Source organism: Capricornis sumatraensis, chromosome 6 (assembly GCF_032405125.1).
Source record: "Capricornis sumatraensis isolate serow.1 chromosome 6, serow.2, whole genome shotgun sequence".
Taxonomy (NCBI): Eukaryota; Metazoa; Chordata; class Mammalia; order Artiodactyla; family Bovidae; genus Capricornis; species Capricornis sumatraensis.
In genome coordinates, this window is record NC_091074.1 from 112,193,241 (window position 1) to 112,207,106 (window position 13,866).

Below are 13,866 nucleotides of genomic sequence, written 5' to 3' on the forward strand. Positions count from 1 at the left end.
AGTGAGTTAGCAAAGACTATAAGCTGTTCTATGGCAAAGCTTGCTTCCCTTGTGGCTCAGATTGTAAAGAATCTGCCTGCAAGGTGGGAGTCCCGGGTTCAATCCCTGGGTTTGGGAAGATGCCCTGGAGAAGGGAACGGCTACCCACTTCAGTATTCTTGCCTGCAGAATTCCATGCACAGGGGAGCCTGGCTGGCTACAGTCCATGGAGTTGCAAACAGTTGGACCTGACTGAGCGACTTAACACCACCACCATGGCAAAGATAAGACTAGAGCTCAGATATCCTGTCCCCAGAGCTCCTTCTCTGACCGGTGGCTTCCCACAGCCCTAGCAAATAATATTAATAGTCAAAATAATAATAATGCTGCTGCTGATGTCCACAGCTTCGATGCACTGAGCCTCTGGTATGTACCAGCTAGGCATAAGTACTTTTCACCTGCCCTAAAATGGCTCATCCCCACAACAGCCCCAACAAGCAAGTGCTGTTTTTCCCCTTTATAGACAGGCAGCTTTGGGGGGTGGCTGAGAGCATGGACTCGGGAGCCAGGTTGCTCTCTGTGCTGCTCACTGGGGCAGAGGGCAGCATTGGGTGAGCGACTTTACCTTTCACCACATCCGTGTCTTCATCTGAAAATGGGATAGTAGCAGTTCCTGGTTCAGAATATTGTCACAAGGATTGAAGAAGGTCATGCTTGCAAAGCACTAGGATGGTAGCTGGCACATGGCGGGAGCTGACTGTATTTCCTGAGGGTTGAATAAAGTCCCCTTCCCACAAATTCAAGTGCACCTGGGACCTCAGACACATTACATGCGTATGTAATTAGTTCAGATGAGGTCCTACCAGAGGAGGATGAAACCTCAGTCCAAGGACTGATGTCTTCATAAGACAAAAAGAAGGGAGACTTGGACTCAGAGACATACAGGGAAGATGGCCACAGGAAGACAGAGGCTGAGACTGGAACGAGGCGGCAGCAAGCCAAGGAACGCCAGGGGCTGCCGACAGGAGCTGGGAAGAACAAGGAAGGATTTTCCCCTTGAACCTTCAGGAAGGATGCGGCCCTCCTGACAACTTGCTGTCGAACTTGCAACCTCCAGAACTGGGAGAGGAAACATTTTTGTTTTATTACACCACCCACTCTGTGGTGGTCTTTTAATGGCAGCCTTAGGAAACTAGACAGTGTTCATTCCATTGAAATATTTAATGGGAGTTTTTATAAAGTAGATCTGTTTGTCTCCAAAGATCAAACTCTTGCTAGTGATACTGCAGGTCCTCTCTACTTTAAATTTTTTTTAAATTATGAAAGTATGATAACACATTTACACAAAACTTGGAAAATGCAGAAAATTATTTTTTAAGTAGATAAATTAAGATTTTTAGTTGGAGTTTCAATATCAAACTCTCAAAAATTAACAGAATGAACGTGCAGAGAAGTAGGAGGATATGAAAAGCACGGAAAGCACTGGAAACCAGTTCAACATAACTAAGATTTATACAATTTTCACATAATAGTAGGAACCAGTTTCTATTCAAGTGCCCGTAGACTGTAAGCCAGGAGACACTGAAACACAGCCAGGGATGGAAAACAAGCTGCAAAATGTTCACAGTCTAAAGATATTGAAATCATACAGAGTTTGTTCGCTTATCACTGTGGAATTATATTAGAACTCAATATCAAAAGATATTTGAAAATGACCCACATATTTTCAAGTGCAATGTGGCATTTACCAAGAGAGACCTTCAACTTAGCCATTGAAAGCCTCAGTAAAGTTAGACTGAAAAAAACAGAGGGTGACTGCAGAGAAGAAAGTATTTAAATGAGAAATTAGTATAAAATGAGAAATTAATATTAAAGATATTTTAAACAAAATCCCATGCATTTGGAAATTAGATGTCCACTTTTAAATGATGGGTGTATCAAAGCAACAACCACAAGGAAGATTAGAAAATATTTGCAACAGAATAAAAATGAAAAGAGAATTTACCAGAATGTGTTGCATGCAGCTGAAGCTGCTCCATGCAATTAAATGCAATGCGGAGTCTTGAAAAAGGTATGAAAACAAATGATGAACACTAGCATAAAATCTGTGGGATTTGAACAAAATCTGTACTTTAGTTAATAATACTGTGGAAAGTAAAGTGTTAGTTGTTCAGTTGTGTCCGACTCTTTGTGACCACATGGACTGTAGCCCTCTAAGCTCCTCAGTATCATTTGTTAATCTCCCGATTTTTTTTTTTTATGACATAGTATTTCTTCATATTCTCAGAACTGGACTCAAAGTTTCAAGCCTCATTCAGATTTTTTTAAATCACTAAGATAATAAATTTTCTAGACTTAAAGCAGTAATACTAGATGCCAAAATACACAGAACTATATTAAAGTTTTGACTGAATATAAATTAGAAATCCAGCATTCTATTCATACTAAGTCAAACAAGAGGAATCAAAATGTCATAAGTTTTTTTAGATAGGCAAAAATTCATAAATTTTCTAAAATATATGTACTATATATATTTGTTGTTGTTTAGTCACTAAGTTGTGTTCGACTCGTCAGCCTCATGGACTACAGCATGCCAGGCTTCTCTGTCCTTCACTGTCTCTCGGGGTTTGCTCAAACTCATGTCCCCTGAGTGGATGATGCCATCCAACCATCTCATCCTCTGTCGTCCCCTTCTCCTCCTGCCCTTAATCTTTTCCAGCATCAGGGTCTTTTCCAATGAGTCAGCTCTTCGCATCAGGGGCCAAGGTGCTGGATCTTCAGCTACAGCATCAGTCCTTTCAATGAATATTCAGAGTTGATTTCCTTTAGGATTGACTGGTTTGACCTCCTTACCATCCAAAGAACTCTCAAGAGTCTTCTCCAACACCACAGTTCAAAAGCATCAATTCTTAGGCACTCAGCCTTCTTTATGGTCCAACTCTCACATCCATACATGACTACTGGAAAAATCGTAGCTTTGACTATATGGACCTTTGTTGGCAAAGTGATGCCTCTGCTTTTTAAATACCCTGTCTAGGTTGGTCATAGCTTTTCTTCCAGGGAGCAAGTGTCTTTTAATTTCATGGCTGCAGTCACCACCTGCAGTGACTTTGGAGCCCAAGAAAATTAAGTCTGTCACTGTTTCTGTTGTTTCCCCCATCTGTTTGCAGGGAGGAATATCAATAATCTCAGATATGCAGCTGACACCACCCTAATGGCAGAAAGTGAAGAGGAACTAAAGAGCCTCTTGATGAGGGTAAAAGAGGAGAGTGGAAAAGCTAGCTTAAAACACAACATTCAAAAAACTAGGATCATGGTATCCGGTCCCGTCACTTCATGGCAAATAGATGGAGGAAAGAATGGAAACAGTGACAATTGTCTTCCCTCTTGTTCAGAGTTTCTCAAGCTTTTATGGTTTGTTTTGTGGTGATAGTGAGGAGGCAGTCTGAACTTAAAGGGGCGCTGAGAGCCAGAAGCCTTGACTTGTTCGATACAACTTTGGGGATGACCTTCCCTCTCCGAAGCCCACTTTTCTCACCTGTAAATGGAAGACAGGAATCCCTGATCTGACAAGAGGTCAAGTGAGCAATGTGTGTGAAAGCCCACTGCCTCACCTGTGCGATGGTGTCAGGATGTCTGCCTTTGAAGAAAGCAAGCCTGATACAAGAATGAAAAAAATCTCAACGAATCCTGAACAGGAGCAGAGCCATCCTGTGAAGGTTGCCTGCAGGGCACCACAGTGGCTCATCTGAACTTCACAGAGGGCCTGCATTGTCAGGACCGTCAAGCCCCCTGGCCCCAAGGGAAGCCTGAGACCCACACGGGTGTAGAAGAATCCCAGCCTCTTTGGGGGCAGAATTATTCAACCCGCTGCATAGCCCCTCCTGGGGGAGGGGAGAGGTCGGGAGGATGGGCCCAGGATGTTGATCTCTTTTCCCACCTCCAGACATGTTTGCTCTCCTGAGATTATTAACCAGAGCAAACAGTGAGAGCAAACTCTGACAAAGCCCACCTGGACTTTGAGCTGCTTTTTAAAAATTAATCCGGAACCACAAGGACGCAGGGCTGGCAGTAAACAGGAGTGCTGGCCCTCTTCCCCCTCCGGCCCTCAGGGTGGAAGGAGAGAGGCTCTGGGGCCCCTGTCCTCCTAATGGATCCAGGGTCCAAGGGTCCACTGAAATTGGCCAGGTCCCAGAACCCTTTAGGGCAAGGGCCTGACCACACAAGAGACCTCCGAGCCTCAGAGCCAGGGCAGGAGGGAACGGAGGCCTGTTTCAGATGAACCCTCTGGGCCTCGGAGAAGGAAAAGAACTTGTTCAAAGTTCCCCAGCTTGGGGGTGATGCAGCTGGAGGTCATATGGGCCTGGCTCCAGAGCCCAGGCTTTCCCCCATCCTTTATTCATCCGTCCACTCACTCATTTACCAAACGTGCTCTCCAGGCTTGGTGCTGAGGATAGGATGGAAAAGAGGACACACTCCCCAGAGCTCCGCCCCCAAGAGCGAACCTGGCATGATGAGTAGAAATCAGCCAGCCAAAAAGGCAGGCATAGGGTGGGGGTGGGGTGGGAGGAGGAGAGGAAACAGCAACTGTAAAGGCTTAGAGGAGGACGGTGGAGAGAGAAATGTATATGGAATGCAAAAACAAACAAGCCAAACCACAGGTCTGGAGCTTGGGAGACAAAGAGAGACGTGGAGCGAGCCGGGGAGGTGGAGAGGACCAGCAGGAGGACTGCGACGCCAGCTCAAGGGGATTGCTGGTTGTCTGGAGTGTCTGGGGAGCCCTGGCGCATTTTCAGAAGTGCTTCTGGATTCATAATCGGCAGAGATGGGTGAGGAGGCAGTGCAAGTAGGAAGCTCAGGAAAGCAACTCACTGGGAGGTTTTCCAGGAAGAAGGAAGGCCGGAGCACTGGGATCTGGTGAACGGACCGGCAGGGACATCAAAGACATTATTAGCTGGAGATGGCCAAGGTTGGGACCTTCCTCTGCTAATGGAGGAAGCGGGTGGCAGGGAGGCCTTGACTCCCCATGGCGAGGTATCCAGCTGTGGGCCTCATCCCAGGGCCTGACGCTGCCCAGTTCCCTCAGACTCAGAGCCACAACCTTTCCCTCCAGGGGAAACTGGAGGCGGCAGCACCCAGGACTCCATGACAATGATGGAGGAGGAGCTATCCTCACCGGCCAGCTCTGTCTAGGTTTTGTTTCCCATTCCTGTCGCAAAGAGCCAGGCCACCCACAGGCTTGAGTTCCAGTCCTTGTGACTTGTTGGGTGACTGTGGGCAGTCTTTTCTCCCCTTGACCTCACCCTCCTCCTCTGGATTCCTGATGAAGGTATAATCTCATGTGACAGGTGAAATAAGCTCTGGGTGAGGGGCCTTTGTGAAAGTGCTCCCAGTGTACACATGGGAGGGTTGTCATCACAGGCCCTTCGCACAGTGTGCTAAGGTAAAGGCCCCATGCTGCTGCTGCTGCTGCTAAGTCGCTTCAGTCGTGTCCGACTCTGTGCGACCCCACAGACCGCAGCCCACCAGGCTCCCCCGTCCCTGGGATTCTCCATAGGTAGCAGAAATCACACGCAAAAAGGTGTGAGCACCCCATGTCCACTAGAGGGCAGCAGAGAACGTCAGAAAGAAAAGGAATTTGTTCACAGGTTCCTCCTTACGGACCTGGAGGCAGAGGCCAAGAGTCAAGGCCAGCAGAAGTGGTGGAACCAGGGCTGGAATCCAGCTTCCCTTGCCCCAAGCCTGCTTACACCCCTCTGATGAGTGCAAAACACTCAGCTTCTGCCTTGCCTATCCCCACCCCGGCCACAGACCTGGATGCTTAGATGAGCCTTTAAAACTAGTTCCCTGCCCAGTGAATTCAGTTCTCCTGGTGAGCTAGGACTGGGTGTTACTGCTATTGAGCACAAGGGCTGCAACCACCTGAATAAGCACTTAGGTTCATAACGTGTGCTGGGTCCAGTGCTGAGGACTCAGCAAGCACGTCATATTGAATCCTCTGCTTGAGGTTCCATCATTTCACTATGATGTGTAGCCCCATTTTGCAGATAGGGAAATCGAGGCCAAGAGATCAGATGACTTGGTGTCAAGGGTCACCCAGCCAGTGAGTAGTGATCCAAACCCAGATGTGTCTCCCTGACCGCCGAGTCACGCTGCTGACCTCCCAGATCCTTGTCCCCTGATACACAGTGGGCCTGTGGCTGTGTTCTTTCAGACACCTGGAGCAGAGGGGTGGCTGTCTCCCTCCTGTACTCCTCTCAGTGTGAATGAGCCTCGTTCTCCCTTCCCCGGCCAAGAGCATGCTTGCTTTCTGCTACAGCAATACTTGGCCATTCTCTTCTTCCTCAGAGACCAGCACTGTGCTGGCCACTTAACAGCAGCTCAGAGACCACCTACTAATCAACTGACTTAGAACTGTGAGCAGAAATGTAGGTCAGACCCTAGAAAAGGCCACCCAACTAGAAGACAGCCAAGGGAGACTGGGAGATTGAAATCACCATGGCCAAATCCTTGAATCATGACCCATGAATGAGTGACTGGGGTATTCCCAGACACAATTTTAAAAGCAAAGGTCCCTTGAATCGCTGATTTTGGGTTATTCTGTGCATCATGGCTGGCAGGATCCTCAAGCCTTTGTCCAGCAGAGTGATGACCGAGCAGCTGAACTTTGCACCCAGACTGTCCTGGGTTCCAGTCATGGCTGTGACCCCTTCCTGCCTGTTCGGTCTTAACTGACTTCAACTTTCTCAACCTGTCTTTTCCTCTGTTAAATGGGGTTCATAAGAACTAATAAGGGCGTATAAGAATTAAATGATGAGAAACATGTCACTTTCTTGCTCCTTGGAGAGAGCTTAGCAAATAATAAACGTTAACCCTGGGTGGAGGACCCTCTTGCGTGTGTACTCAATCATGCCCGACTCTTTGCGACCCTATGGACAGCAGCCCACCAGGCTCCTCTGTCCATGGAATTTTCCAGGCAAGAACACTGGAGTCAGTTGCCATTTCCTTTTCCAGAGGATCTTCCTGACCCAGGGATTGAACCTGCATCTCTTGCATTTCCTACACTGGCAGGCAGACTCTTTACCATTGGCCCACCTGGGGAGCCAGAGGATTCCCTTGCTTGTGTGCACACTTAGTTGCTTCCGTCATGTCTGACTCTTTGTGACCCCATGGACTGTAATCCACCAGGCTCCTCTGACCATGGTATTCTCCAGGCAAGAATACTGGGCTGCTGTGCCCTCCTCCAGGGGATCGTTTCTACCCAGGGATCAAACCTCACGGTTCGATGCAGCGGATTCTTTACCACTGGGCCACCCAGGAAGCCAGAGGACCCCCTTAGATGTTGTCAGTTCAGCCTCGTGATTGTGCGAGCAGGTGGCTCAGCTTGCAGAAGCAGCCCAGAAAGTGCGACACTTTGGAGCCGGTTGTCCTGGAGACCCAGCTGCCCCAAGAACAGAGCTTGTGGCCCAGGGCATGGCTTGCTTTGTACCCCGGAAGAAAGGGCTCCCAGAGGAATAAACTCCCAAAGGCATTCAGTAAGAGGACACAGGAGTTTTCCTGCTCTTTGCAGGCTGGTCTTATCTGCCCTGCATTAAATAAAGCAGGACCTCAGCAGGCCTGCCCTACTCCTGGCTGACCGAGGTGACGTCACCCAGTATCCTTGGAGGGATGAAAATAGCTCTTTTCTGAAATCACGAGACAAGCCAGACTCCTTGGAAAGTCCCACTGGCCTTTCTTGAATGAAGACAAATGCATCTCTAGCGATCAGCCTCCCTGGAAGGAGAGTGGGAACTCTTCCCTGGTTTTCCACTGGGTGACAGAGTCCTGAATGGCTAATCTCTCCCTGGAAGAACCCGTATTAGAAGGCTCACCTTGTGGGTGTCAACTTCATGAGTCTGTATAACCAGAGCCCAGATATTGATGCAATTCCTCTCCTGGAAAACAGCACTGGTAGAATATTTGTGCTGAAAGCATCCTTTAGTAATGAAAATAGTAATAACAGCCAGCATGTATTTAGCACTGACCACTTGCCAGGTTCTGTCCTAAACAGTTTACATGGATTCACATTTTTAATCCTCATATCATCCCCTATGAGCACATTAATTTCTCATAGCATAAACCAATCTTATCCCTGTTTTCAGAGGAGGACTTAGATTCAGAGAGGTTAGTTACCTTTTCCAGGCTCCCATAACCATACACTGGGCAGACAGGCTGAGAGAGGGAGAGGGTTTGCCAAGTTCTGTAGCCAAGAGACCTCCCACACAAAAGGCTGGATTTTCAGGGTCCATTTCTAATTCTCTTGAGTCTGGCTAGGCTGCACAGAATCCTCCTTCTGTGGGTAGCCTGTGAACAATTACTGTATCTCTGGAGGTGATGAGGTTTCTTCAATGGGTTAAAAAAGCTTGGGAAGTCCATTCCTCCACCTTATTAAAGACCTCTGTAGAGTCTGAATTTGATGGGCTATTGAGATTCAATGGAACTTTACCTCTCCAAGGAGGCTGCTCTTTCTTCTTAGTGGTTCCTGGCTGGATAAAAAGCCCTCGTCTATTATCCCTTCCTTTGTGGTCCTACTGGGTAGCACTTGGCATGGTTGTTGAGGTCACCTATTCAAGAGCCAGAACACCCTAGCCCAAATCCCACTTCTGCCACCTACTAGCTGTGTGACCTTGGGAAAATTTCTGAGCCTCTTCTTGTCTTGGTTTCCTCACGGTAAGATGAAGATAATAATAGTACCTACTTCACAGAGTTGTTGTGAGAAATGCAACATGGATATATGGCCAGTGCTGAGAATGATGCTTGGCACCAGAGAAATATGCTAATCATTATTATTTCTTTCATTGCATAGCAATTGTCACTTTGATTGTCCTTTTAACCCCACTTGGACTGGAAGCTCTCTGAGAATAGAGCGGTGGCTTAAGGTCAGGCCAGTGTCCTCATGCCTAGTAGGCCAGGCCTGGCCTTCAAATAAGGACTTTGGCTCAGTGGTGAAGAATCTGCCTGTAATGCAGAAGACGTAGGTTGTCCCTGGTTGGGAGGATCCCCTCAAGAAGGAAATGGCAACCCACGCCAGTATGCTTGCCTGGAAAACCCCATGGACAGGGAAGCCTGGTGGGCTACAGGCCATGGGTGTCACTAAAGAGTTGGATATGACTTAGCAAATAAACAACAAAATGTACAATGAGTGAGAGATAGTGTAATCGGAGCCAGGGGCTGAAAGAACGTTCTTGAGGAAGACGCTTGTGGCCAGCAATGTTTTTTTTTTTTTTTTGGCTCTGCTGGGTCTCTGTTGTGGCTCCCAGGCTTAATTGCCCTGTGGCATGTGGGATCTTAGTTCCCCGACAGGGGATAGAACCTGTGTCCCCTGCGTTGGAAGGCAGACTTTTAACCACTGGACCACCAGGGAAGTCCCTATGGCCTTCTTTGCTGGCCTGGAAGCGTGGATGTCAGTGATGGCCAGTGGGTGTGTAGATCTGTTGCCAGGCAGGCTTGGAATCCAGGTCTCCTGCCTCCAGTCCTGGTCTCCATCCATAGCACCAACTCGTTTACAAGTTCTAGAAACTGCTGCTCCTTGTTTCATAGCAAGACTACCCCCACCTACCCAGTCGCATTCCATCATGTTTGCTTAAAAAAAAAAAAGGTCAACAGAGAATTCCCTGGTGGTTCAGTGGTTAGGACTTCACATATTCACTGCTGAGGATGTGGGTTCAGATACTGGTCAGGAAACTAAGACCCCATAAGCTGTGCTGTGTGGCCAAAAATAAACATTAAATAAATAAATAAAGGAAGACAAGTCTTTGGAAGCTCCACAAGGAGACAGAACAGGAAAAATAATCGAGGACACAAAATATCCCTCAAAGGGGCTGCAATCAAGTCAGTTTGGTGTGCAAAACTGAATTAATAGGGGTTGGGGCAAGCGTGTCATTAGTCAAAGGGAAGAAAGACCCTGAGTGAGAGAAAGCAGGATGTGAGAGAAAGCTGACGCAGGTAGGGGGATGGGGGTGAGAAGTTCTTGGCCGGCAGATCTTCACAAGCTCTCCTGTTCTCTCCACCTCTTCCGGTCTACCTTGGGGTTGGTCACTGAGATGAAACCTCATAACCTTTTAAACCCAAGCATCCACAGGAGTGCTTTTCCTGAAGTTTCTCTCGTCCCACTATAATGTTTTCACCATGCTCCCCATTCTGCATTGGCTAAGAGTTAGAGTTCCCGAGGATCTGGAGAACTGGATCAGGGCTCCAGACATTAGGTTGGTCACTGGATTTGACACCATTCTAGAAACTCCCGGATGGGCTTCCAAGCACTGGTAAACATCCCCACGCCTAGCCAAAGATTCCAGAGAACCCCTCCCAACTGCTACACAAAGTTTTACAGTTTCCAAGAGCTCTTCTACAGATTTGGAATTCTGGGAAATGTCCACAGCGCTTCAGGATTTCTAATAGCTGTCCCAGTTCTAATGTATCAGAGACTTTCTTCTAAGTTTGATAGTTCTGGAGAACTGCTACCCTATGTCATGGGAGCCAGAGAACATCCCCCAATTCCAACATTCTGGGGAAAGTCAGAAGTGTCCTGTGGGATCTACAGTTCCGAGTAATGATGACAATCCTGGGATTCTGGGATTTTCCTCCAGGGTTAGGGACTCTGGACAAGCTACTGTTCTTGAGTAAGGATGCTGAGAGGGAGGTAGACCCATGGTATATGACATGGGGGTAGTGAGGACTCATCGCCTTCAGTCCTGTATCTATCTCTGGGAAAGTAAGTACAGATTTTGCTGAACTGGAACCAGGAAACTTGAAAATCGTGGCTGGCTCCAGCGGGAGAAGGAATTGTCCAAACAAGAATGAACCGGCCACAGCCAGGGGCCCCCTGGGTGGTCCTGTCCATGCTTCCCAAGGCGGCCAAGGAAAGCTTTCACACTCAGTTCCAGGGGCCTCCTCTGCCTGAGGCTAGAGACCTCCCAGCAAGCAGGGGCACATACAGTAAGTGAGATAAGCAACCTGGGAAGTGGAAGAGCCCCGGCTCAAACCTGCTGAGCCACACAAGCTGATGCAACATCAAAACTATCTAGAGTAGAAACGAGTGGCTTTATGGCAATTATTAGGCTCACCCTCCTTCCACCCTTCACGTCTCTGCAAAAATGTCACCTGCGTGAGACCTTTCTTAACACCCCTATTTTAGAACTGCACCCGCCCTGACCCATGGACCTCCCTCCTCTCTTTTGCTCCATAGCTTTTATCACTATCTGACTTCCCATGTCTTTTGCCCATTTTCTTGTTTCTTGTCTGTGTTAACAGTAAGGCTCCTTATGCTCCTTACTGTTAACAGTAATGCTCCTCAATGCTGGCCCAAAGCGGGTTCTCAACTTGTTAAGTAAAAGTTTTTGGAACCCAGATTGTCAATTCCATCAGATCGTCACGTTGACTAAAAGCAGCTTTTGGCTAAATTGTCCGCAACAAAGCCCTGTGCTTCAATCTTTCCACGTGTCAGTGGCTTTAATCCCCATGACTGACCCGAGAGGGGCTACTATTCTTGTATCTGTTCTGCAGACGGGGTGACTTGGGCTCAAAGCAGTTAAGTCACTGCCCAGGGTCACTCATGGAAGGGAAGCCACCGAGACTTGAGCTCGTGCTATTCCACCTATGAACTGGACCCCAGCCGCCCCGCCCGGCCCAGTGCCTGTGCCGTACGGCCATCACCCCACCTCCCTGGGTTCTGCCTCCGTGGACGCTAACCTTCTACAAACACCTCTGTCCTCAGTCACAGGTCTCGCCTTTCAATACCTGGCTACTGTCGTCACCAGCTTGGGCTGACCCTGCCAGCCCCAGCTTCAGGGACCAGCTCTCCAGAGAGAGCCTCAGGAGTCAGAAGACCTGCAGCGGGGACGCTCAGAGCGGCCCACCCCAGGCCACGCTGCACACACAGGGATAGCTGAGAGGCACCCTGCTTTTTTATCTTTGGGTCCGTACTTCCGTGGGGAAAAAGAGGGCATAACTATGGAACGTTACCTGGGCTACTTTCCACAGTGGTGGGTACAAGTGTATTAGGTCTTTCCTTGCTTGTTCTTGTGCTGGGGAGTGGGATGGGAGCAATCGGACTTGATTTTCTTGACTTTTCCGGGACCAGGCCCATGGGCAGGTCTGAACACTGTTGCAGATGACGGCTATGACACCTCCCCAGGGCGTCCCCAGTCCCGATTCTCTCCAGTGGCTCCCTAGCTTGTCCTCTGGCCTCAGTGTCCCTCTCCCCAAGTGCTCCCCAAGCCCGTGGCTGGGGCTGGCCTGCCTGGGGTCTTGCCTGAGCCCAGTGTCCAGTGCCCAGGTCTCAGGGGCTGCCCAGCCCAAGCGGGGCTTAGGTGCTGCTGGTTGAGGTATCTCACCTCTCCCTACACCGGTCATCTCATCGGTCCCCCTCCTCCAGTTCACCCTTACCAGTCAGCCCACCTGCCACAGTGGCCAGCATGCTCTAAACGCACATCGAAGCTAGTGGCTCCTCCAGACCCTTCCGTGGTTCCCCTTTGCCCTTGGGACAAACCCCAACTCCCAAAGTGGCTGAAGCCACGCACTTCTAGAATGGCCCTGCAAACCTTTGGAATTCTGAACCTTTGGCCCTGCAGCCCGCTCCTCACCCTCACCTGCCCTGGGCCAACTGCCATTCCCCCTTAATCATGACTCTCTTTGGCAAACCTTCCCTGACGATTTCTGACTGGGTGACCCTCTGTGCCTCCAGCGCTCCGAGTTTCTCCCATCAAAGCATGCGTGTGAGGTTGTAAATGTTTACCTGTCTGCCCCCCACCAGACTGTGAGCTCCCTGGGCAAAGCCAGCTTGTCCCTTGTCAGTCTTCTTTGTCACCTTGATTTACAGTTGATGCCAGTGGTGTTTACTGAATGAGTGAGTGAATGTATGAACAAACAACGGAATGAGCCACTTGGGGGTCTCAGTTTACCTAACCATAAAATGGGAGACTTAGGTTAGCCCCATGGCTCTTTCTGTAGTGGGGTCCTCCCACTCACACCCCCAATTTCACAAGTCACATCTGGACTTACCTCTAACTGTGGACCCACAGCATCCTACTGGGCATGTGCCAAGAATCATGATATTCCTAATCTCCTTGCCCCTCACTAGAGATCAACAGGACAGGGAACCATGTCTAAAGGACTGAAAACCAGGAAGTGGTCCCGGGAGGGTGCAGGCCTTGCCCAGGGGCTCAGAGCAGATCTGCAGCTTCAGAAGTCAGGCCCTATGGTGCAGTACCAGGACACACACAGCTGGCACAGAGCGTGCAAGCCCCTCAGCCCACCGCCGGCCCCAGCTCAAGGCCAGAGCAGTCTCCCCTAGGCCTCCTCATGGAGATGCTCGCCACTCCCTCTCCCCATGCCTGCCCAGTGGTACACAGTAGTTGCTCAGTTAAAATGTGTACAGTAACTAAAATTGTTCTCCAATGTATGGATCGCCCACCCAGTGGCTCTAAGGGTAGGGCTAATGACAACCTCCTCCAAAAGGACTTATGCTACACCTGCGCCTCCTGGGACTTCAACCCTGAATACTCATTGGAAGGACTGATGCTGAAGCTGAAGCCCCAGTGTTTTGGCCACCTGATGCGAAGAGCCGGGTCACTGGAATAGACCCTCATGTTGGGGAAGATTGAGAGCAGGAGGAGAAGGGAGTGATAGAGGATGAGATGGTTGGAGGGCATCATTGACTCAACGGACATGAGTTTGAGCAAACTCCGGGAGATGGTGAAGGACAAGGAAGCCTGGCGTGCTGCAGTCCGTGGGGTCTTGAAGAGCCGGACACAACTGAGTCACTGAACAACACATAGAAGGAGGTTCTCCTCTATTTCAGGAGAACCTGAAATATTCCTGATCTGAAGGGGAAGGGGATAGTCACCTCTG